General features: G+C 41.3%; 1 long non-coding RNA gene across 5 annotated transcripts in view; it reads left to right on the forward strand.

Moving 5' to 3' along the window:
* LOC128906762 (uncharacterized) overlaps positions 1–25,821 on the forward strand; it is a 90,293-nt gene that overhangs the window by 23,975 nt on the left and 40,497 nt on the right. For 3 of the 5 annotated variants that reach the window (XR_008465313.1, XR_008465314.1, XR_008465316.1), the window contains exons 3-4: positions 9,921–10,099; positions 18,939–19,150. This is a non-coding gene — a long non-coding RNA (uncharacterized LOC128906762). Of the gene's footprint in view, positions 1–9,920; positions 10,100–13,311; positions 13,401–18,938; positions 19,151–25,821 lie in introns of all 5 variants that reach the window. The other 2 variants (XR_008465315.1, XR_008465312.1) reach the window with 2 other exon arrangements.

Below are 25,821 nucleotides of genomic sequence, written 5' to 3' on the forward strand. Positions count from 1 at the left end.
CTACTGGCTATGAACACAGAAAGTTTTCAACTTGCAAAGCAGTTTGACTCCTGAAGAGAGTGTTCCCATTTAAAAATACTTCCATCCTTTTGTAGTGGTTTTTGATCTTATGTTGAAGATTTTAAATTGGCTTTCAGGCTTATGTTCTGCATATTATAGAGTTGAATTAATTGTGAGCTTTATGGGTTCTTTTCTTGAAAGATTGTTCAGTTCTGTTTTCTCCTTAGAAAAATGTCTTATGAGGCTCCTGTGAACCCACGAGAGAAAACGAAAGCTTACAGTTAATAAAATGCATTTACCTGTGTGTAAGCTGTGACTGGCTGAACTGAACTTCCCCTAGCACTGCTGTTATTATATACCATATGTCTCCCACAGATATACAAGACTCAAGGTCAGTGGGGAACAAAGTTTTTTGTATAAATGCTGGTATGCAAGACTTCTTCATCTTCTGAAGCTGCTGTGCCCGTAGAAGTGTGAAATAGCAATGAGAAAATTTGCTGAAGGAACTATTGTTCGCCTTTACGCTCAGCTGCTTCTCCCAGCTCAGTGCTTGCAGCTGCAAAGGGTTTCTCTGAACAGATGCACAACGGTTGTGGTCCAGCCCATGGAGATTTTATAGCAGAGGGAAGTAGAGGAAGGAAGTAGAAGAAAGAAGGGAGGAAGCTGGGCATGACTGGGTGGGCATACAGGCACAGCCTGATCCCCACCTACAGCACAGTTATAAATGAAGGAGAAACTTGAGGTTTCATACTTATAACTCACGTGTAACTTAAGTTCTGTAGCTTTTTCCACAATTGCTTATCCATGAAATGTCCAGTACTGTCTCTTGCACTATTATTTTTGGGACATGATTTTGGGCCTCCTGTATCTTGAGTCTGAGGATCTGGCAAGAGGGTACCATGACTTCCTTTAGGACCTACACACTGGGTTTCCCCTGTGTGGAAATCAGCTTGTGTCACTGCAATCAGTGTGTTACTGGATTCATTCCTGATTCCACAGCTTAGATGCTTGCCCAAGAACTCATCCCTTTGCTGCTTGCTGGCAGAGTACCTCCGCAGGGGCATAAGCTGTCAGGATAAATAGCTGGGTAGCAGTTGTGTATTAAAAAGTAAACCAAGCCAAGATGACTGCGTTCATAGCATCACAGAACAGTTTGGGTTGGAAGGGACTTTAAAGATCACCTAGTCCAATGCCCCTCCCATGGGCAGGGACACCTCCCACTAGACCAGGCTGCTCAAAGCCCCATCCAGCCTGGCCTTGAACACTTCCAGGGATGGGGCATCCACAGCGTCTCTGGCCAACGCGTTCCAGTGTCTCACCACCCTCACAGTAAAGAATTTCTTCCATGCACCTAAATTTAAAACCATTGCCCCTTTTCCTATCACTACAGGCCCTGGTAAAAAGTCTTTATCCGTCTTTCTTATAAGCCCCCTTTAAGTATTGAAAGGCTATAAGATCTCCCCAGAGCCTTCTCTTCCCCAGGCTGAACAGCCCCAACTGTCTCAGCCTGTCCTCGTAGGAGAGGTGTTCCAGTGTTGCCTTGTGCTTTAGCACTGACCACACCAACTGATGTTTTCTGTGAAAGGAGATGGGCTTCTCCCACTTTTCAGCTGAGGCTCATTTTAAATTGCTCAAACTTGTCTTCAGGTATGTTAAGGACAGGACAGCTGGTGACAGTGCTCACCCTTGCTAAGAGTAGGGTGTTTCATAGAAATGATAACTATCTGCTTATGTACTTACATCCCTTTAAATTCCTCAAACCTCCTTCAGACTTGATGCAGCTTAACATTTTTGTGTTTTCCAAATAGACTCCCAGCAAATAATTTCCTGATTGTTTACTAATAACTTAAATATACTAAATAATATTGCCCCTCTACAGCTACTTTTACATTCTCACCATTCGCATGCCTAAATTCTCTACCTTTGTACAGAAACTTTTCATCAGTTTCAAATTCCGGGACAGAGGTTTGACATTTAACCCATGACTAATTAGTTTCCTTAATAGAATTTAATGAAAATCCAAATAAATTATACCTTACCAGCCTACTTTACCTATTAATCTGCTGACAAGAATTCTAATATATTAGCAGAGACACAATTTCCTCGTAGAAAATCTCTTTGTCTCTATTATCTTCCCTCTAAAACCCACAAATAGTAGGAGCCAGACCTTGAGCATCACTTAACTAATTTCTTTGAAGCTGTGCTAATTTACATCAGTTGATGACTTGACCAGAAACATGCAAGTCTAAGAACCTCATCGAGCAATCCCTTCTCATGCAATTAAGGATTAATTGTGTAAGTAGTCCCACTGAGGTTAGTAGTGAGAAAGGATCATAGATTTTGGCAGCTAGGGACTGTTGTACTGAGGTAAGTCACAAAAAGGTGTCCACATCTGCAGGAGCATTTACTTAGGTGTGACATCTCAATACTGCTGCTTCCCCAGTGCTGGTCAATGCGGTGGCTCTGTGACCTCTCAAAACTTTGGAAGCTTAGTTGTTATCAGCCTGTGCTGCTGAGGGATGAGATCCTGAGAATGGGTGCCCTTCTCCTCCCCACCTTTGGCCTTTCTCCTGGAGATTTCTCTCAGTCATGCAGTTATGCCAATGTTCTTCGTAAAGAAAATGAGATTCCCCTTCCCAAATACCAGCAGCTGGGTAGCAGAGGTACCCTCTCAGTATGTGTACAGCCTGTGGCAAGTCTCTGACCCACATCAGGCCAAGTGAGTACTTGAACCTGTGTCCCTGTGATGCCAAGAGTATGCACTCTTTCTGTTTAAACTTGTTGACATTCTCATTGGTGGTGTGCTGATGTTTTGTGGTTTTCCTGCGAGCTGCCTGAGGCATGCAAGCACACACTACTTATTTGTGGTGACCAGACTATGCTTACTTTCAAGATAGCTTTTCTCTGTAATCATAGAATGGTTTGGATGAAAAGGGACCTTAAAGACCGTCTAGTTCCAACTCAATTTGAGAAAATCTCCTTCAGGGCTTCAGCTCAGGCCAAACCAGCAAACAGCATGTCAGTTGTTGGGTTGTAAGAGTGATATACATATACATGTATATATATGTGTGTCTGTACGTGCTTTTTTTTCCCCACTGCTATTGTCAGATACCTGGGTGTGTGCAGGCTAAGAGACGAGCAGAACAGTAGTTATGAGTTGTTGCTACCTGGTTGGTGGCCCAGGTGGTTAAGCAGCTTGGTGGTTGTGTGCCTGAGGCAGGAAAGGCGAGGAGCAGCCAAGCAGCTCAGCATCAACGTAACCCCACATGGATTTCTTGAAGGAGACCCCAGTTAAAAATGCTTTGTATTATACAACAAGATATCAAATAAAATATCAATGTAGGCCTGTTTGGAGCCAGAAGCTTCTGAACAGATACTCATAAATACGTCTGAAAAGGTCCCCATCATATTAAAAAAAAAAAAAAAAGCCCAGATAAGATTGCTGTTAGAGTTAGCAGGTCTAGACATAATGCTGCTAGAAAATATTTACTTAGAAGTAACGAGAAGCAAATGCTGCTGACAAACATTTGGGGATGCTGAATTGTGAATAGAAATCATTTGTCAGGTTCGTCATCAAAGCAATAATGAACGTTGATATCTTGTGAAAGAAAAAGTGTCATTGGAGAGAGATAACGCAGTGTTTCCTTTTTGTAAGTGAGCACAGAAATGGTGGTATTACTTTCAGCCAGGCTATTTTGTGTGGTTTTAGAAGGATGGGTTAGTGCTTTCATTCCCTTCTACTGGTTTGCTGTACAAATGGCAGCTTAAATACTTTCACAACTGCAGATGAGCAGAGGGCATATTCCCTGGAGTCTCTCAGGCAGGGAAAATCACAGCATGTGGCAGTATAAATATGACATTGAACATTTGCTGTGTGTTCAGAGACCTATGATAAACCCAGAGCAGAAACATAAATCTTCTTTCCACGTTTAAGACGGTGCCTAAATAATGTAGTCTAATTTAAATACAGTTTATTTCTGGGGGGGGAACAACTAATTTACAGAAGAGTGAAAGCGCCAGCTGTCTTGAATTTATTTTTTGTGCTGTTATCCTTCATTGTTGGGGTTGTTAGTTCTTCTGGGATGGAGTATTTCCTACACTTAGGTATAGGATGCTATAAAACATGAGGCTGTGTAACTGATCATGTGTGGGCAAATAAGGTCCCTGTTTTCACTGCTCATTATTAAAAAACTTAAAATCTATTTAAGCATGAGACACAGAAACAGGCAGCTTGATCAAGTTCATATGTGCTGGAAAAACTCATGAATATGATTACTTTTCTACCAGTATAGAAGTCTAAAAACGCAGAGATATGAACTAGAGTAGATGATTTTAAATGAAGATACTGACATCTCAAACTCAGCAGAAGGGAATTACAGGGAGCCCAGTGAAAGTAAGGAACTAAGCTTAAAATGAATTCTTTTCATTGACATTCATTGGGGAAGATGTCCTACTGTAAAACTTTTCTTTATAGGAAGCAAGTCTGAGGAACTCTCTCAATATGAAATGACACCAGAAGAGGGTTTAGAAAAGTCAGTGGAAAGAGAAGAATCAAACTGATGACATCAGGCAGCATGAGCCCAGTATGGACACGTTGAACTCGGGGCTGAATTTGCTGAACAATTAATTGTAGCTTCCAACCTATTGTTTAAAATATTATTTTTTTTCTTTTGGATGGTTGGGAAGTGGCAAAAGCAACACCAGTTTTTATCGAAGGGCCGCAGAGAGAATTCGAAGAACCACAGAACAGTACTTCTGACTTTTGTGCTGGACAAAGCAGTAGAAGCTGTAAGAAACAACAGAAATGAGTAGAGAGGTGAAATACAACATAAGTGAAAAGAGTCAAAGCAGATTTCGTAGGCTGAAATCATTCCTCACAAATCTATTATTTGATTTCTTTGAAGAATATGTGAGTAAGGGTGATGCAGTTAATAACAAATTTCCAGAAAACTTTCAACAATGCTTTTTACCAAAGGCTCTTGATGAGATTAAGATGTCATGGATTAATAATTTGTTAAATTAAAGAAGGCACAGGGTAGGAGTAAACGATCTCTATTTCACAATAGAGAGGAGTGTCCACAGTCCCAGACTCTGTGCTGTTTAGTGTATTCATAAATGATCTGAGAAAGGGGGTGAGCGATGTGGTGACAGCTGCTGCTTGATCAGGCAAAATATTTCAGAACAGCCAAAATTCAGACCCAACTGCAAAGAGCATTAGAAGGATTTCTTGATATTAATTGACTGTAAAATAAAAATGGCAGATGAAGCCTAGGGCCCCTGTACCTTAAGTAATGCATCCAGGAAAACCAATCCCAAATATGGGAAATCCCAATATATACAAAATGATAATTTTTCTATTAGCTATAACAATTTGAAGTTATTACACATAATTTTCTGAAAAAAAACCCCACATTGTAATGATCAATGATAATTGAAAGGCAAATGGAATGTTAGAAATTATAAGGAAAGGAATGGAAGATAAAATATCACTTTGTCACTGCTACATATATGGGGTGTTGAATAGGGAGCTCACTTCTTATCCCTTAATCTCAAAAAGATATAGTAGTGCTAGAAAAGATACAGAGAAGGACAATAAGGTTAACCAGAAATCTGAAATGGCTTCTGCACATGGAGAGATTAAATGAGTTATGGCTTTTAGCCTGGGAAAGAGACCACTGAGATGTATGTGGTACAGTTCAGTTCAGTTCAGATTTCAGATTCATTCCCTGTCTCTCACAGCCTGTGCAGTGTGGGCAGTGTAGCGGCGCTATTAGGCATCTGGCTTAAAACAAGCAAGAGGAAGTATTTTTCCTCACAGCCTGTAATGCAGCTCAGGAACTCATTGCCATATGATGTGTCAGATGTAAAAGTAGCAATGCGTTGAGCGAATTGGATGGGTTTGGAGAAGAAAGGCCATCAAGAACAAACCCTGGCACAGAGCAGCCTCAAACACCTGCTTGCTGGGAAGATCAGCTGTGGTCAACAGGGCTCTCTGCGTGCCATGTTTTCTGGCAGTAGCATCTGCTGATAGCCACTGCCAGAGACTGGCTATAGGAACAAATGGACCTTTAGACTGACCAAAGTGTGTTAAAATATTTATGCTTATTTCCATTCTGTCGGTTACATGGAGTTAACCGTGTTCTTCCTCTATTGACTGAGTGACCAAAGGCTGGCCTCTGCCAGAGAACTCAGGTGGCTGCCGTGACTCAGATCTTCTGCCAGCGGGAGGTTGTGGCTCTGCTGAGCTGTCAGCCAGCCCTGCTTGCCGGCTTCACCAGCGCTTCTGCTTCTGCCGCTGTCCTGGACTTTCTTTTTGCCTCCCATGCCTTGATTTTCTTAAAAGCTGGGTTTTAACTTTCATTCTTTTTAAGGTGCTTGCGTACAAGGTGGTGTCTTGAGAAGGCACATGGGTACAATTCCAGCACATCTGTATGTTGATCTCATAGCAAAGAGTCTTGTGTTATTACCCAGCATGCAGTAAGCAGTACTAGCTCTGCTGTCAGGATCTTTCTTTGCCTGCATGGTGTGGTGGAAGGAAAGGTTTCCACTAATGAGGCAGGTGATTCATTACGGTATAAAGCAGACTGAATATGATTCCTTTGTAAATAACTTCTGGCTGTGTTTGCTAGCAGACAGGTGGAAGCTCCTTATTCGTATGCGTTAATGACACATGCTTATCAAAGAGCGATAATGCAATCGACAAACAAATGGTATTTTCAGTATTAATATGTAAATTACATGCTAAGAAGAAATTATCAAGCACTGAAATACAGCAGCAAGCACTAATTGCATTCCTTGCCCTTCAATATGCTGTGCACTGTAGATAGCTCTTTTCCCTAAATGAACATTTAAAGCTTTCATTTTGTCTGCTTCCTCATGCTCAAATATTTCAGATACATTTTTTCTTAAGTATGTTGCACTGTTTGCATAAAGTGCTTTATTGTACCTCATAGGAGGCTGACGTGACCAACGATTTGCTTGAACAGCCTTTGGGTGCTCTGATTCCCTAGAAATGTTTATAGGTTATTCCTATAGGAATATAGGTACAGTACTGAGGTGGATTTCCTTGTGAGAAACCATGCCAAATAATCCCCTTTTGCAAACACATTGAGACCTATCTTGGAAACTGATTGGGATTTTTTGTTTTGTTCCTAGTATATTTTTTCTGGAAATCTGTTCCAGAACTTCGGTCTCCAGATGGCTGGAAGTCTCATTTCTTAGTAACCATTTTCTTCATATGCCAACACTGTCTGCGAGCTTGGAAAGTTTTTCTCTTATGTTTTCTCCGTGAAGTATTTGTAGCACAATTGTACCCTGTCTCAGGATGTCTTTCCTTTTTTTTTAAGCTGAATAAGTAATTTTGTAATAAGTGTCCCCTCATACGATGAATCTCCATTTCTCCACTTCTCTAACCAGTATTCTGTGAACCCATGCCAGTCTGAGTTCCTCTTTCTTTAACATGAGCTGTTAGGAAATGTAGGTACTATGTGAGCTGAGGCCTTCTTTATCAGAGCTTAATTCAGTGATGCTGTTTCTCTGCTGTCTGTATAGGAATTAGGACAACTACGGAGGCTATGGAGATTATGGAAATTTGTACAAAATATGTTTCCACATCCAGCATCTCCAAGTGAAAAGATCCTGGTAGAATAGAAAAGAATACCTCAATATTCAAAGTAAGCTACATGAAGAATAGCTAGAGTGGTGCCTGATGAACCCCAGAAACTTGCGTAGGACACTTCAGGTTCATCCTTGCTCCTGTCCAAGGGAATTCTGCAAGCCCAGCCCTGGCTACCTGGCATAGTGCTTTTTCAGGTGACTTATGGCTGGGAGTGTGCAATATTTAGGATTCCTTTTCCTTACTGGAGCTATGCAGAAGGATTACAATGAGGGGAGATCCCAATTCACATACTCATTTAGCAGCTGCTTCTCTTGGTTGAAGGAGTAAATTGAAAATTATTTCCAAGCTCCAGTTCTTCTTTGTCTATTTATTTGAGTTTACTAAGAAGAACTAATGGATACTGGAGAAGAATGTGCCTGGTGGGCAAGACTCAGCAGGAATCTATCCAGGGAGGGAGACTGGTACTGAAATCCCTTTGGAATTGGCTTTATTTAAGATTTTAGATGATACTTTGCTGTGTCTAGCATTGGAAGAAGTATAAGTTTAGAGAGAGTTTGGAGAGTTTTAGAGCAAGGATTCCTACATGCAAGTAGGAATGGCAATTAGCCATTGGCAATGGCAAGTAGCTATTCCTACATGCATGACGCCTGAAATGCTATGACAGCCTTCACTTTCTGAAAATGTGAGGTACCATTTGTTCTCACTTGCAGCAGGCACGGTGGTGCTATGTAGTAATAGTGGTTCAGAGGAGTAGATTGGATACACTTGGTTTAAGATAGTTTCACCTTTAACACCGTCTAAAGCTTAGTCAACAAACTCATCTCTACTCGGTGCACTTCTGTTTACTCTCTTAATTTTTTAGAGACGTCCTTTAGACTGAGACACAAGTAATTTCCTTTGCTTTAAAGTCCCACTTCTGAGTGTAGCAGCAAGATGCTGGAGTGGGCTGGGGAGGGTGTTTTATTCATCAAGAAGCTAAAGGAAGACTTGAGGTGATCTCTCTGCCTCTGATGAAATTCATTCCTTTATCTGGAAGCTCTTAAATCATTCCTGCCAGAGGTGACATTATAAAAATAATTCTGAAGAACAAAAGTTCTCGCCCTTGGAATACACTGCATTGCACCAAATGGTAGGCATTTATTACATTTTTTTTCTTTCTTAGGGAGGCTACAAGAGTTGAGAGACACATCGAAACTTTAGTTTCCTTTAGATTTCTTTGATGACTTTTGCAAGTTGATAGATTTTTTTTTTTTTACTTAAACAAATACCTTGTGAAATAAGCTGCACAAAGGATAGCCAGAGTGGTGTCTGTTGAACCCCAGGGACTTGCTCGGGACACTTCAGGTTCATCCCTGTCCCAATTTAAGGGGCTTTGGTGAAGCCAGCCCCGGCTTGCCATTCACAACCTCTGTGGCCATGTGTGCCTGTGGAGCACTGCGCTGCTCTTACCGTGTACTTGGTTGCAGCAAAGTGTGGCACATACTTATTTAATTGTACCTGAGTATTTAAATGGGGTTAAAATAAGTCCTTTTCCTATGGCTTACTCCTTTTGCAGGCAGATGCACTCTGGGGCATCTACAATACAGACTTTACTGCAAGACAGTAGAGAGAGAATTTTGTGGCAGTCTGGGTGACACATGAATGCCTAACACCCCTCAAATTCCCCTCTAGCGAAGGAAAAAAAACCCACAGATTCTCCTATTGACGAGGAAATGGTTCTTCCTTCTTGTGATGATGTAAAGAGGTGGAAGCTGGCACACCCTCAAGTTAATTTTTTCTCGGAACAGGGACATTTTATTAGAGGGTTTTTTTTAACTGTAAAAGAGATACTTAAGTTGTGCTGAAGCTGAATTATGAGCATAAGGATATGTGGAAAGCCTGCTAGTTCCAGGGACACTAATATCAGTCCCTTTCTGTAGATTATTAAAAAAATTAAATACTCAAACTCTAAGAGATAGCAAATAAAGGATGAAGGTGGTGAGCCTATGCCATTATATTCAATGGGACCTAATTCAGTCTGAACAGAGTTACAACCTAAATGCACAGGTAATGTAATTTTGCAGTAATTTCTGTTGATCATAGTGATTTTTCAGGACATATTTTGGAATATCACTTGGTTTATGTTGTTCTGGAGGCATGACAAGTCTGGTTTAATAAGCTTTTCTACTATGTTGTAATAGAGTATTTGCACTCTTCTATTACGCAAAATATTTAGCGCATGCACGAAAACTTGGCGTTGATCTGCAGTTCAGCAGCAGTGGTAAGCAGTTTACTGGATAGCATCTCTTTTTTGTGTCACTAGAGATGGAAATGGACGTTCGAGTGGCTTTTACAGCTCGGGAAATCCAAGAAGCCATTTTACTCAGGGAGATGAGACACTTTTTAGAGAAAATCCACAATTTATCCAGGAGATTCAGCTGCAAACACACTCCATGGTGCAAGAAGAAAGTAGACAACTAGAATAAAGGCAGATGGAAAGAGGTGAGCTTTGACCTTTCTCTGTGCAGCACTTTCAATCTTCTTGACAGACTTTAACTCCCTAGCACCTGATTTCTATAGCTTTTATATATTTTAAATCATCAACTTGGTGCAGCTGTTCCAGTTTTTATTTATCTTGGAGTATACTGCAACGATTTCTGCCACGTACTTTTGATACTCTTTTCCACAATACCACAAATGGCTTGAAACAGGAGCTGAGAATGACAATGTCTCAGCCACAGCAGCTACTACCGTCCTTTGAGCAGCTGCTCAATCTATGTGGCAACTGAGAGCTTCTAATAAAAAAGCCATTTTACTGTGTACACCTGATTTGTTAGCCTGATTTACAGAAGGTGATGAGTAAATCCCGACCTTCAGATTGGTTCTGAGACATAGTAAGATGTCTGGAGGCTTTCCAGCAGCAAAGGTTTTAGTGTAATATTCTAATTTATAGTATAGCGTTCTGTTTAGCATAACTCATCTTTACAAATTGGCTGTCTCTGACCTTGATATTCTCTCATATGTACCATGGTAACTGTGAATTTTGAGAATGTGCTGTGTTACCTGATAAGGGAAACGCTATTTCAGAATCTGAAGAGCAGCATGGAGCAGAGGTTTCTCCTCTAGGAGACAGCTTTATGCTGTCCGGACAGTGTGAAACTCACTTGTGGGGTTTTTTTCAGGCATTAGGGAATTCAGCTTTGTTGAGGACACTTCCATATAGTATCAAACCACCGCATCAGCTTTTACCTCCCTCCTAGTTGCTGGTATGTGGCTGAAAGTCCTACAGGTGGGCAAAGTTCTTGGGTGCCAGGGTGGCTTTGGAAGTGGTGAGCAGTAAGGCTGCTCTAACGTGTGCGGCGTTGTGAGCAGGCAGTTCTCAAAGACTTTCTAAATCTCTGTTTTATCCCCCAGATCATACTCTTTTCGGCTCCACTCCACTGCTTTTATTAAATAATCTGCCACCGATGTAGCATTCAGCTGGATGTGAAACCTTTAAAGAGCTTTCAGGTGGGGAGGGAAAGCGGTACAGTGTTCAAGGCTGGGACCAGGACTCTATCAAGCAGCTGCCTGAAGCCTTAGTGGACTGTGGCCATGCTGCTCTGTCCTTTATGTTCATGGCCAAAGCATGAGTCTCAGCTGGTGTGACTGGAGAAAAGTCACTGATAGCCTCCTAAAGAAGCATGTGAAGTTGGGCATCCAAATAGAGAAGTTTGTAGTCTTGACTGCAACAGGCCCTATGTAGGGAGCAGCCCGTGGAACAGCGTATTGCACTCGTGAGTGAACTGGGAGCTTACTGCCTAACCAGTAAAGCTGCTCTCAGATACACCACTGACACTATTGGGGTCACCTGTATAAATAGGGACAGAATCCGTCTGTACCCGCTCACATGAACTTGCCAGGATACTGAAAGATTTATGTTCCAAATGTGATAATAAGCTGATATTGCTTATGTTTAATTTTTCCATGCACCAGTGTTACTGATTGAAGTAGTGAAGCCGGGTACCCAAACTGAGACCCCGGTCTGTGTCCCAGCACAGTGGCCTGGATGAAGTCATGGTGGGAAAGCTCTGAGTGATTTCAAAGAGGGCTGGCTGTCGTCCATAGCAATAAACAACCCCGGTCCCTAGCACTAATAGCCTAAAAGCATTTTCAGCTTAGCTTGTCATGCTTTGCCTGCCACTTTATTGGCAAACATCTTTCATATTGTAAGCAATTCTACAATTTATATAGAGGTAGTAAACCAAGAAGTGATTCTGTAACTCTTAAAATTCAGTTAGAATGATGACACATTTAGTTTTATCTTGTATGATTTCCAAGGGAAAAAAGTATTAAAAGTTTTGTGTTTGAACATTTTCCTTAAAGAGAGTTTTTCTGACAGATGTAATCTCTTATTTGATCTTGCTAAGTACAATATTTCATTTCTCAAGTAACATCATGATGTATATTTAAGGGAACTAATTCATATCCCTTAAAAAACAAATATCCTTCCCATCAGATACTAAAGATTTACTTAAGAGAATTTTGGCTTGTTTACTTTTGATTTTTAAGATTTTTAAATGTACATAAAGCGTGAATTATTTCGTGTTTGGAAGCTCTGTGGTAGGAAGCTCCAGGTAATTTTTCTGAGAACCGAGAGGGTACGTGTGTGGGTGTGTGTATACACATATATGCATATACATATACACACTTGCCTGTGAGCATTTATACTTGCATATAAGTACGTATACATAGAGACCCACACAGATATCAGTGCAGAACTTCAGTTGCAGGATTAGTGCAATTGGACTAGCATCTTGTGCTGCCCCAACACCAGAGGACAGGGTCTCGTAAAAAATATAGCACATAAGTTTAAAGAGGAAAGAGGTAGTGAGAAAGGAAAGAAGGTGAGGATGATATCACAAGATGAAGTAAATTATCATATGGGCCCAGCATGGTGTTTCTGAATCATTAGAAAACACCTTTAATAAAGAATGTGGGTTGTCCCTGGCTGCTGCTAACATTATTTGGCTGATGGATGCTGCAGCAGAAGCAGGTCTTGAGGAGTGATTCGAAAGAGAGGACTCCCATCAGTTCTTCTTCAAAGAGTACATTTTCTCCTTCAAATCAGTTGGAGTTCCCAGAGCTGAATCATTAATAAGCATCTTTTCTGATGAAGTTCAGAGCCCCACAGCACTGGTAGCAGGATGAAATTAAAGCTTGTGAGATTTGCCCTACAAAGGCTCACTCTTCCAGAAGTTGCCTCATGTTTTCTGACGAGCTGTTGTGTGTAAATCACACACGGCTGTGCAACATAATTTCCCCGCTCAGCATTTCCTGGGAATGTTTTTCAGGATTACGGGAGGGCAGGCTGCAGTCAGGGGAGTGACCTGAGGAGGTCTGTGCTGCCAGTCCTGGAAAGCAGAGGACTGAGGATCTGCGAGTCCTGCAGCAGCTCGGCAAGCCTTGGTCCAGGGCAAAGATTTTGAAGTACTTTAAGAGGGAAAACACTGTGTTGTTAAGCCTGATTTCTCAGCTCTGTAAAAAACCCTTCCAGAGTACACATAAGCTGCACAGAACCAAATGACGCTGTTCTTACTGGGTCATGTCTTGGGAATAAAAGTTAATTTAGTTCAATCTTCAAATCCCTGTTAAAGTCTTGACTTTAAGGTCAAGGTAGTAATTTTTAGTTAGAGATGGATGCAACATGGTTTATTTGTTTGTTTTTTAAATAGGATTTGTGGTTTTATCCAGTAAATTTAGTCTTCACTACGGGACAATACAGGATCTCGTCTGTACAGCTTTAGAGATTAGAGTCTCAAAGGTAAATATCTGTGTAGCTTCTGCTGAGCCTGGTTCCAGGCAGGTGCCTTACCTATCATTGAGGACACTGGTGTAAGTACCACCTTCATTCCTTTCTGTGGGCAAAGCCAGGAGATCTGCTTGGGCTCATGTCTGGCCTTTTATACCTTCACCAATGTCTGCTCAGGCTGCTGAAGGAAGGATTTATGGATCCCTTTTTTATCACCACAGCAATCACACAGCAAAAGTGGGGGCCTTTTCTCACACTCCGTCTCCATGGGATGAGAAGCTGAGTGGAAAAGGGGCTGCTACATATGGACGTGGCTTACCAGGACTCGCTGCAGAAGAGAATTACTCATCCTCTGCAAAGTATTGATGAGGCCAGTCTGGATTTGTGCCTCAAAATTCAGCCTGCTGAAAACTTAATGTGTTACAGAATTTGGCACTAGTTTGGGCCATTTCTAACTAGGGTGGTACTCTGATTTATGTGTTATTCAAGCACCCAGCTAGACAAGATTGAGCTTAATTATTAAAGAGATAGCGAAATGTTACGGACATAAATTCATTTCATACGGGCCAGCAGTTGGACACTAACACAAGCTAGATTTGAGTCAGTCACTGGTCCCCCACATCCTTCCCCTTTGCTCTGATTCAAGTGCAACTAACACAAGTAAACACAGTGCAGTAGGCAGAGAGAAACTCTGGAGCACCACAGTCTGGGGAGGCAGCACTTCTACCCACACCCTGAGCAGTGCTGGCATTCAAACACACTTATATCCTTTATAGAAAGCCCATTATCCCAAGTGAATGCATGTTCATAAAAACTGCTTGTTACTTTCTTCACTCATATCAGTTTATCAGTAAGTGAAAGCAGCCAGCTCTGCCTCTTCTTGCATGGAATAGCTCAAAGAAAGAGAGATGTTATTTACAAAGCAAATGCCATTGCCTCTTTTAATTTTTTTTTTTTTTTTGCTTAGTGAGCTTCAGAAGTTTTCTGTTTTCTGAGAGTCATTCAGATGAAAATTGTACCAACAGATGAGTGACAGAATAGCTTGGGGATAGGCAGCACCTATTGTGCCTGCGACTCCTTTCTTTGCACTCGACAAACATGATTCAGACCATTTCTGGGGTGGACGTGGCAGAGTTCTGCTTTCAGGCTGTAGGAAAGCAGGCTCCTGCTGTCATTTCCAAGGAACTGGTTTTCTCATGGCAGTGGGGTTTTTTCCATTAGATATAGGGCTTTTCCTCTTTTCCAGCACTCAGATGTGGAGCGAGAGCTTCCCTTACTGTTTTCTGGCCAGCCCCTCTCAGTATCCTCTTATGGGATGTCGTGACATGGCAGCTAAGTAACTCTGCTGCTCTCTGTCTCCACAGGCATGCTACTTCTGTTCTGTAATTTTCATGAAAGTGGATAATTTCCCTCCCTCACCTCTTTCCCTGACATATAAGTCATTCCCGGTCCCACAAATAAATCAAAAACAGTGTGAGTTGGAATATGTCAGGTGCAAACAACAGGAAAACCAAATAACTCTCTCCCCCCTGCCCAGTTTCCTTGATTTTGAGCTTATCCAAGAGTTCTCTTCTTGGATAATTCTCTGACCCACGTTGGGTTCCATATGGTGATATCTATGAGCTGTGTTTTCTGGAGGTTAACAGATTTGCAACCTCTCTGTAGCACTGAGTTCAAATCAGAAGAAAGGCGAGGTGACAGAGGCTGTGACAACGATGGCCTGACAAGGTCCCGAGCTCCTTATCTCATCAGCCAGCTCACCTTCCCCATCACCCTCTCCCTCTCCCACTGCAACCTTTGTCTTCTCAGAATTTATCTGTATCTATATCAAATCTGTATCTAAACTCTATCAAATATCTCTCTCTGAGTCTCTTCTCAGGTGTAGTCCCACTGAATTGTCTTTCGCTCCCACCCTTTATCTATTCAACCCTGCAAATAACAGATATGTTCAACTTTTGGTTCAAGGACAGGCTTTTATTTTAACCTATTTTTTTCTGAGCAAACAACAATTATGAAAGCTTGCTGCATTTGTCTGTCTGTTGATTAGTTGTCCGCAGTCCTGCCCACCGTGGCCCCAAACTTTTGGACATGTGAGCTGATTTCATCCAAACTTGTCAGAAAGGTAAAGATATAATAAATAAAGAAATAAACCCCTACAAGCTTTGTGAAAATAGTTGGTAAGGTAGAGGAAGCAGAAGGTTCATGCCCCATCAGGGGAGAAGCTGATGTGGAGTCATGTTGCTTAGACATCAGAGAGTCCAGAGGAGAGCACAGTCTTGAGATACAGATCTGCAGGAAACCGAGTTTCATCATCTCTGCTGCTTATAGAGCGAGGAATTTAATTTCTCTCTCCTGAGAGAAACATTGAACTGTTCTTCTCTACTTCCAGTGCATCATTGTTGTGTTTGAACCTTTTATTTATTTATTTATTGTTTTGCACTGTCAGTTATGATTAATTTAGGTTTTGTTGATGCTACTTATTGCATAGAAGGCTTCTCACTATGACCTCTATGATGTAGAGTCCGTCACCTGAGTTTTCTCCGCTGTCTACTTTTATGTCTGTTCATGTATCAGAGGGGAAATAATGGCTGTGGTCCTAAGTGGGAAAATAACTACTAATGGATTAGATTGTATCAAATGGTTCGTGAGACTGAGATAACCAGCCATAACGGGCTGAGGTTCCCAATTGTGACCACAAGAAACCTTCTCAAATTTATTGGTGGTAGAACTGAAAGTCATAACCCAGAGAGGAAGGTAACAGTTAGGCAGATTCAGATTGACTATGGAATAACAGTCCCATTCTTTTTTATTTTTTTTCCTCTCTCGGCTAAGAAATAAACCTTTAACATCACATCTTTTTCAAGACATCGTTCGAAGATAAAAAATAAGTGATTTTGTTGACATAAAGTCTATTTCCACTGAGAGCTGTATCAAAAGAGATCAAGTAGATATCTTCTTTCTGCAAAAGCCAGATTAGAATCTACTGGCTGGTAGTGTCCTTCTAAATGGCAGAATGTGTTAAAAAATAAGACTTGTTTTATTCCTTTCTAAGTAAGCGAAGTATGCTGTGAATTTATGTGCTTCCTTTAATAAGGTTCCCAACTTGTGCTTTGGAAAAAGGTGGCAGTAAAGCTGTACTATATCAGAGTTATGGGGACACATCTCTCTGGTTCTCACTGGACAAACTTGCAGCCTGCATGATCTCAGATATAGTAGAACCAATAACATTTAGTATCTACAATTTTCATAAAGTCTTGTGGCTTTAAAATGGTACAGTAATTACTTTCTTCTGTCTCAAGATACCCACGGTAAGTTTGCAATACATTGCCCATGGAAATGACTCAGCAAGAGGAGCACGGTGACCGCTCCTGCACAGCAACTTACTAATGAGCTGGGTTTGTCTTTTACTCAGATATGTGACTTCTCTCATGTAATATTTTTGTAGCCAAGCCTTTTTAGCAAACCTGAAGAGATCAAGATAGAGATAGGAAGCAGGCAGTATGTTAGCGGTAGAAAAGGTAAATAACATGGTCAAAGCTGATAAGAAAAATTAGATGGAATACTTTCACTGTCTTTTGAAATTTTATTTATTTTGCTGAAAACATGTTTTGGGGATAAAAGATGAGACCATGTTGAAACATCCCATGGACAGTTGTCTCCGCCTGTGACTTCTATGTCTATTGAAACTATTCAAACCTCTCCTAATTCTCAGAGGCAAAAAAAAATAGAGTGGGAGAATTATCAAGTTTCAAAAATGTTCTGTTTAGTTATGATGCAAAATTAAAATCTCAAAAGTGTTTGTGATTTAAAATCTACAGCACACAGCTCAGGTGAAAGTATATGGTGGTTTTGCTTGAATTCCAAAACCTGATACTTTGGATACGCAAATTGTAACTTTTTTTCCCTCAAATAAAACCACATAACATTTTGAAAACTTGCATTTCCTTTTTAATTTTTTTGCAAGTCAAGATTTGCCACTAGGTAGGTGGGAACCTTTAATTGAAAATTTTCTCACCTCCTCTACAAAGAATTCTTTGATGGCTTTGATTGCGATTAGGAAGAGCATTCTCTGAAATGGGCGAGTTGTGCTCCCCGCTCCTCCTTTCATCCTGATCCGAATGGTTACTGCATGCTCAGAGCTTCAAACAGCCACTGCTCTTGGTTTTAAGAAAATATGACCAAATTAACTGCATACTTTATCAAGATGTTATAAAAATTTCAATAGTAAATTTTTGAAGAACGCTTTGACATATGGCCTCTCTACTATGAGCTAAGCTTAATATGTTATGGAACACATGTTAAACTATTAAATGACAAGGTAATCACAAGTTATGGATTACTCGGGACTCTGCATGGCCAGACATGTTCCCTCTTAGATGATCCTTGGCAGTTTCATTATCAACTGATAATTGCCAGCTCTGCCGTAATACATTCATCTATTTAATGGTTATTTCACATCATTGTGAGCCAAATAGTGCTGCGCAAAGGCAAACACACTCTTTTTGTGTTCTGCTTGGAAGAAAACCAGAAACAATCTCTAGAAGAAGAGGGACAGGATCAAACAATACTGTCATGGTCACAGTCAAAGTAGAACCACTGAATGTGTCATTTTGTCAGTGTGCACTGTCTGAAATTTGTCTAGCTCTGGAGTTAAAATAAATCCACCAGCAAAACACCGTTTTTTACCTTAAAGACTTTTCTGGCTGTTAGTATCCTGGAGGATATTTTTTATCTCAACTTTAGCAATCAAATGAAGCTGATATAAAAGTTTACCAACTATTCTGCATGATTACTATTGCTATTGTTTGTTCAGAAGGCTTTACTTTACTTGTGGGAGAAGTATAAATGTATTTAAATCTGTATAACCTCTGGGTTGAAATTAGTATTAGTTGATACCACTTATAAATATATTAACACCATTATATTGATATAACTGTGTCTGCCTGAGTAGGCTGCAGTAATTTAGTTAAATCAGTTTTGCTATCAAGGCAACTAAATGAAAGGGGGAAAATAAATTCTAGATACAGAGAAGGGCAGGTAATTTCTGTCACTACTTTGAAAACTGCTGGCTTTTCCAATGAACAGGAGATTTCTGTGAACAGAGTAGGCATTCTTACAAAAACTGCAGTAAATGAAATGTCATTTTTATTGATAATGATGCTATTTACTCTAGAGAACTGTTTGCTGTTACAAGAGCTGGTTCAGAACTTGCCAATCCTGTCTCTATCAGCCTTACAGTTTTCTGCAGCAAAAACATTAACCGAGTCCTGTGAAGTTAATATTTAAGGATCTTGGGGATCATTCCTTCAGAAGTTTACATGAGCTTTTATCAGTAGCAGCATTCTTTGTCGAGATGTACTTGCAGTACAAGACAGGGTTGATTTTCCCCTTGGAAACAAGGAATCCTTAAATTCCTTTTTATTCCACCCTTGTTAAAACACAATATTGCCTAGGCTTTGTGTAGGCTACATTTTCACCCCCTGGGAGCTCCTAAACCTGCAAAAAAAGAAAAAGTATGACACTAATCGAGTTTTCTTGTTTCCTTTCAAGTTTCAGCATCGTGACTCTGCTTGGGCATCTGGATGTGAGTGTTTGTTCTCACTCCTACCAGGGGACCGACTCCGGCATGCCATTCCTTCCTTCCCCCCCACCCACTTCCTTTCCACCTCCCTCCCAGAAGTCACTTTTCTTGAGACATGGGAAAGCCATCAGCACGTCCTGCTGCTCTGAGGGCTGTTTGCCGTCTGCCTTTGCTCTTGGAGGTGGGTGAAAACTGTTTTCTTTCACAGGCTGGTCAGAAAGCAGCAGGCAGAACTGACATCTTCCAGCCGAGTCCTTTGCACCACCCAGAAAGGCAGGAGGAGAGATGTCCTCATGCTCTGTAGGTAACACATGCACATGGCTGTGGAGGAGAAAGGGCCAACAGGAGGTGGTGGACGATGGAGCGGTTGGGCAGAGCCGAGGGCCACCTGCAACCAGCTTGTTAAGCTGAGACAGGGTGTTGAAGGGCTGAGACAGGGCGTTGATCTTTCACACTATCAGTGAACACAGGTAGAGAAGGGGAAAGGCATCCAGCTGGCATGGCAGTTCTCTCCCCAGAAGAAAAGACTATAAATTACGGTTATGCTTTGAGAATGACTTATGGCTACCCTGTTTATCTACCTGTTAGAGGCATTTTGGTTTTCTGCTTTTAATAAAAATATTGCCTGTTAAGCCCTTTGTTTTGTATTTGCCAGTGGGAGCAGTTTACTCACTGAGCCATTTGCACTGCTCCTTGCATCAGGATAATTTTCCCTGGTTTCTGGGTGAGGACTTGAACAGTGCTCTAGCAGTGATTAAGTGCGAACTCATCTATAACTGTTTCCACTCAGGTCCTGGTAGAAGGGTTACAAAATGGCTCGTACCAACGACAGTCTGGCCTGCAGTGTTTATCCAGTACCTGTTTAAGAGGCGATGGTTACTATCGACTGCCAAACTCACCCAGACTCGAAGTGGCAACTGGAAGGAGAAAGACCCTCTATCGTACTACCAAACTGAGGATGCCAGTCTGTGCCAGGGGAAGATGTTTGGGAGACAACCAGACCCAACACCTTGGAAGATGAGCTTCCTCTTGTGCCTAGTCCCGCTTTACCTGCAGAAAGGCTTCCAATGAAACAGCTACAAAGAGTACGGAAATGTCCTTGCATAGTATGACAGAGACATAAAAAACAGATTTTCTTTTTGTTTTAATTAAATAAACATTGTTGTTGGATTTCTATCGGAACTTCTAAACCTGCTTAGAATTTCAAAACCAGTTTTAGACTGAAGAAAATAAGTCCAACAATGAAGGAAAATATGCAAATCCTCCCCCACCCCCCCAAATAAAAGGAAAGAGAAAAAAAATGATATGTCACTTTAATATTAAAGTTAAAAGGCTTTGATGGTGAGGAGAACTTTGTAGAAAAGAAAATGATGGGTGTGACAAATCTTTAAAGAAGAGAAAATGGAGTGCTATTTTTAAAATTCTTTTATTCTGTGGTATTTTACAGAGCCTTACAGATGACAAAGCAGCTGCTTCCCCTGTGCTTGACTGAGTGCTTTCTCCACACACCACTGGGTTGGGGTTTTTTTCTTTTTGTGTCACATTGATCTCTTGTTTTGCTGCCTCTAACACGCCATTAGGTGCCTCTGGCTGCCAATAGTGAGGGAGAAGATCAGGTTCTGGTGGGTAAACTGCCATTAGGCACTTCCTGACATGATTTATAATATTATGGCCTGTGTCTACTCTTTGAAGATATTTTGAGAGGTAGAATCACCTTATTATTATTGTTTTTACTGCTTGTACTGAACGAGTTTCTAGGGGTCCTTGTCCAGATCTGTTGTACAGATGTTGCACAAATGGATATTAAAAGGCAACACCTGCCTCCCAGAGCTTGCCTTCAAACAGGTGAGACCGAAAATAGGCAATTATTATCCCCAATTTGTAGCAGGTACCTAAAACTCTCCAGTGCTGCACAGAAAAATTTGAGCAAGCTCTGAATAGAAGTAATATGGGCAAAGGAGGATGATAGTACATCTATCCTAAAATAACCACCTTCTCACAGCCTCTAAGGTGAAGTAGCATGTTAAAGCAGTAATACAAGGTACCCACAGTGGCTATCACCTGAAAACAGAGTTAATCAGTCATATTAGCCAACTTGGCATCTCTCATTCATACTAAAGATGTTGGTTGCTGCCCCCAGTTGTCCCAGAAAGTCAAGATTACCTGCTCACCAGGTTTCAGGGGTACACCAGTAAAGCTCCAGCTGCCCAATGCACTGCAGAGCAACTTCTGTAAACACGTGCAAACCAGCTTTACAGTCCCCCCTTGGATCTTCCCTTAAAATAGCTCTCTGTGTCTGTAACTTCCGCCAGGACATGGTGATGTTGTGGCTGCTGGCATGTGGATGCTGCTGTCTATCACTCCAATCAATAGCCTCTGTTGGGTTCTTATCTGCTTGCAATGCTCTCTTGTCTCTTCACTAAGGCCATGGGTGGTTAGGGCAGCAATTTCCAATCTTCACACAGCAAACTTAGTAAATGTTGGGTCCTGGGGTAATACATATATTAATAACAAATAATAATAACAAGCAACAAGAAATTTTTCTCCAACTGCATCTCTATACTTGCACGCTCAAACACCCTCCCCCTGCCCCCCAAACACACTCAACACAGCATACCGTATGTGGGAGCAATTTGCAGTCATTGATATTAAGGATGCCTGTCTTTAATAATTGAAAATAATTAGCATAATGCTTGACTCATTGAGTTTCTATGGGGAAACAGTAACCTCCAGTGGTCATTTAGAGTCCAGTCATGTTCTAACAGACTTCAGTGAGAGCAGTATTAGGTCCTTAATTTATACCTGGCTTTAAAATTTTCCTTGAAGCCCTAAATTATACATTCATAACCAATTTCTCATACAACACATAGCTACTAGAACTGCGCTCCTTCAAAGGTTTATTTTGCAGTTACTTACCTTTGCCAAGGGCCTTGAGATCCAGAAATAAAAAATCCCTGTGAAAAAGAAAAGTAATACCAATTTTTAGTGAAAAGGTCCAGTCTATAACTTTTTTAAGGAAACAGTGCAATTATTTGTGTAGTGTCTGAACTTGGCTTAGGAATGTCATTTAAGTGTTAAGTGAATAGATCTTTTCTTATTTTTAAAGTGGGGGACAACCTCCAGTTAGAGGGAAGGCTAAGACTATTTTCCTATCTATTTTAGACTGTTTTTTTATGAGAGATTAGAGGCTGAAGTTAGTAATGCATTTAGGAGCTGCTCAATTTTGACCAGTTAGCAATCATAGGAAACAGGGATGGAAGGGACCTCAGGAGGACTCCCAGCCTGTCTCCTTCAAGGCCAGACTGGCTCTAGTTAAACCGCTTCAGCCCTCAGCTTCCTTCAGGCTGCAGTCCCACAATACAGAGGGACAGGGAAGGCGGACAAAGTTTTATGTCTCTCTGTGGTTCCTATTTATATTAAAGACCCCGGCTGGACCTGTTGTGCTACTGGAGCTGCTGGATATTGCTGATAGTGGAAGGATTGCAGAGACCAGCATGACTCTTCCCTTTCCTTCCAGGGATTGACGGTTACTGCCTGACAGCTCAGAGGCTAAATCTTCAGAGTGCTACCTCGGTTGCAACACATTAATCCGGGCGAGCACAGCACAATTAGCCTTTCTGTTGTTGGGCTTGCGAGGGGGTTGAGGGTACGCCACTGAATGTGACTTGAGGGATCACAAGTCTTCCCCTGAGGTTTTTAATTTTTATTGTCCACCGGGTGAGGTAAATTATTACCTCCATTTGATTACCAAGTGCTGTGCGAGTGTGTTTGTTTATATTTATGCTCCTGGGTGGTTACTGTCAACATAACTACTGCAGACTGCTCAAAGCTTTGAGTGGTCCCCATCTGTCAAAGTAGGAATTAAATATATTAAACCCTCCTCCTCCTCCCTGGGTTATTTTTTGAGAATGTGCCACCGACAACATTTGGAGCTGCGAGAAGTTTATGGCTGGGTGTGGAAGGGTTTGATTTAGAGCTAAAGCAGCTGTGAGACATCAAAAAGAGACAGGTGAAAAGTCTCGATGTTCCTCAGGGCCACAATAGCATTGAAGGCTGCACAGGAGCATCCCACTGTCCTGCAAAATGGCCAACTGAGCCAGCTGTGCTGGGTCCTCAGATACCTTGTGCCTAATTAGTCCCAAGGTGTCATGGGGACTGACTATACACTTCCTCCTATACCCTGTCTACCCCAGGGTGTACTGGTTTGGGGCCCAAGGTGGTGTCCTACGTGTCTATGAGGGTGGGAAACAAAGAGCAAAGCTCAGTGTGGCACTGGATGGCTGTGATGAAGGAGTAAGTGATGTCCCTGAGGACCTTACCAGAGAGATTCAGCTGGAGGTGCGCACTCAGGGGGCTGGAAAGGCGAAGGGAGAGCAGGCAGAAAGAGAAGATCTTGACTGACGGTGGACAGGTAAGATGCCTGTTCTCTTAGTTTATCCCCACCTCCTGCTCAGATAGTCATCTGCTTCTGCTTTTTGGGGAGTGTCAAGCTCTCACCTGGAGCATGCAGGCTGATCCTCATTGCTGACCTCTCCCCTTCCTCCACCCATGGCGAATCTGCTCTGCCTCTGCTGTGAAACCAAATTCTGCCCTGTGGGAGAGACTGCTTGGGCTGAAGGCAGGTGTAAGACCTGCCATTTAAATGATCTGGTGCTTAGCTGAAGGAGGAAAAAGAAAACACTAACAAAATGAAATTACAGAGGAGATAGCAGATGAAAGTAAAAAACCATAGGTGGCAAGCTGTGATTAATATGGAAAAATAGGTAATGAAAAGAGGAAAGTTAAAATATGAGTGATTAAAAAAAGACCATAGGCAACAATTGGCCCATGGAAGAAAACCATAGACAACACAGCCAATGTTAGTTATGCCACAGCTGGCTTCTCCTGAAGGAGAAAGCAGAGATGAAACAGATGACATGCAAGTGCTGGTCTCTGAGTCCTGCTTTCTTTCAGTTAAGGATTATTTACTATCTTTGTTTCCTCTAATGAGGACTGCAAAACCCAGTTGGGGATTTACTGACCATTTCCCTTGATTTTTGTTGTTTCTTCTGTCTTTTTTTCTCTACGACATTGTGATAGTTATCATCTTTGGTTCTCCTCAAATGGGTCATTTGCAGGAAAATTACAATATGTGCCTGTCTGAGGTACCAGCTAATTGAACACTCAGAAGGCAATCAGTGATGCTTTACTGGAAGGCAGACTATGTGCCAAAGAAAGCAAAGATATATTGGTGAGGTTCATAGGGTGGGTGAAGACATATTCCAAATTAGAGACCAGTGTCAACAAGAAGCGATGCACGGGACAATGATATTGGTTTTTTTTAAAGTAGATGTGTCGTTCTTATTTGCTTTTAAAGTATAAAAATTCCTATGTCATCCTACAGGAAATTTAGGTTTTGATTCTGCAAATGTGTCAAAGCTATGAGATCAGTGCGCTGGGCAAAATTACATGTGCTTCAGGTGGTCTTCACATAGATGACCTATATCTATAATGTCAGACCAAGAGAAGGTATGATTAAAATTTTTTAAAGTAATATTTTTCATGAAGCCTCAATCAGGTCTACATTGAGGTTCCATGCCACTAGATGCTGCATGAACACTCGAAATACGCTGTCATATAGGTGGACTTTTCTTAAATTATATACATGTTGGAAACAGGCAGTTGTGGAAAGAACAACTCAGTACGATTGTACCCAAGCACTATACATTGTACCCAAGCACTATACACCTTGCAAATGGGATGAAACCTCTGAGAATCAGCCTTTACATAAGGTAAATAATATCAGTCGTCTTCAAGACTGATTTTGAAATTTACTGAAACAAACTGATTGTATTCCTGTTCTGGGAAGATCCCCTGACGGTGTCCGTGAAACCAACGAAAAATTGTCGTGGTTACAAAGCCCTGTGTGAAAATCTCTTTGGACTGCCATAGGAGTCCTATAGGTTTATCAAGGCTCCTACTCTCTCTTTCTCTTTTTTCTTTTTTTTTTAAATTGATGATTTCAGAATTTAGTTTGTGTTTATTAATGGCCTATGTGGAACTGATGGAAATCAGTATGTTATTATTGTATACAAGGACATACATAAATATGACTTTCTCCAGGGTTAGGAAAAATTTATATCTTTTCAGTCTCTGTTTCATCTTTCTGCTCTCTGCACAGTCCAATGGTAACATAAATAATATGACAACAGTGCACTGACTCACTTTTGACCATGTTACTGGTTAGTTAAATTATTAATAAACACTTAGTGGAAGACATTTCAGCTAACTTTAGCAGTCTGCCGTGCATACGTTTATATCTGATTTAGCTTTTTAGGGCTCTCTTTATAGTCAGTGTGGGAAAAACAATCCTAAGGAGTGATACACGTCATGAGTTTTAGGTACATTCCTTAAATGAGATGAATTATGCCCTAAACCCACTCATTTTTCTCCAGCTAGCTGCGGTGCAGATGTCTTAGTTTGGAGAGATGAATTTTACCCTTTGTTCAGTTTGTGTAATTTCTGTGTGTACATGGATCATTACTTAGGATGATGTTTAGCCTGAGGTAGCTGAGGGCACTGTTCTCCTCTGGCTTGAGGTACTGCAGAGAGCGATCTCCCTTCGTGAGCACCCGCTGACTGCTAAAATAGCCTCTGTTTTTTTATGAGTGTCCTCGGTTGCTTTTTGTGAAGGCATCTAATTCTGCTCATGCTGTGTTAAATGCCTATCAGATTCAATCTTTCCAAAAATGTGGCAGAAGAAAGCTTAATGTCGTGACTCTGGTTACTCCCATGTGGGAAAAGGGTTTGAGAAGCTCGGATGGTTCCTGCTGAGAGGATCCGGAGCAGCACCTCAGGCACCGAAAGGACTAG

Source organism: Rissa tridactyla, chromosome 3 (genome assembly GCF_028500815.1).
Source record: "Rissa tridactyla isolate bRisTri1 chromosome 3, bRisTri1.patW.cur.20221130, whole genome shotgun sequence".
NCBI lineage: Eukaryota > Metazoa > Chordata > Aves > Charadriiformes > Laridae > Rissa > Rissa tridactyla.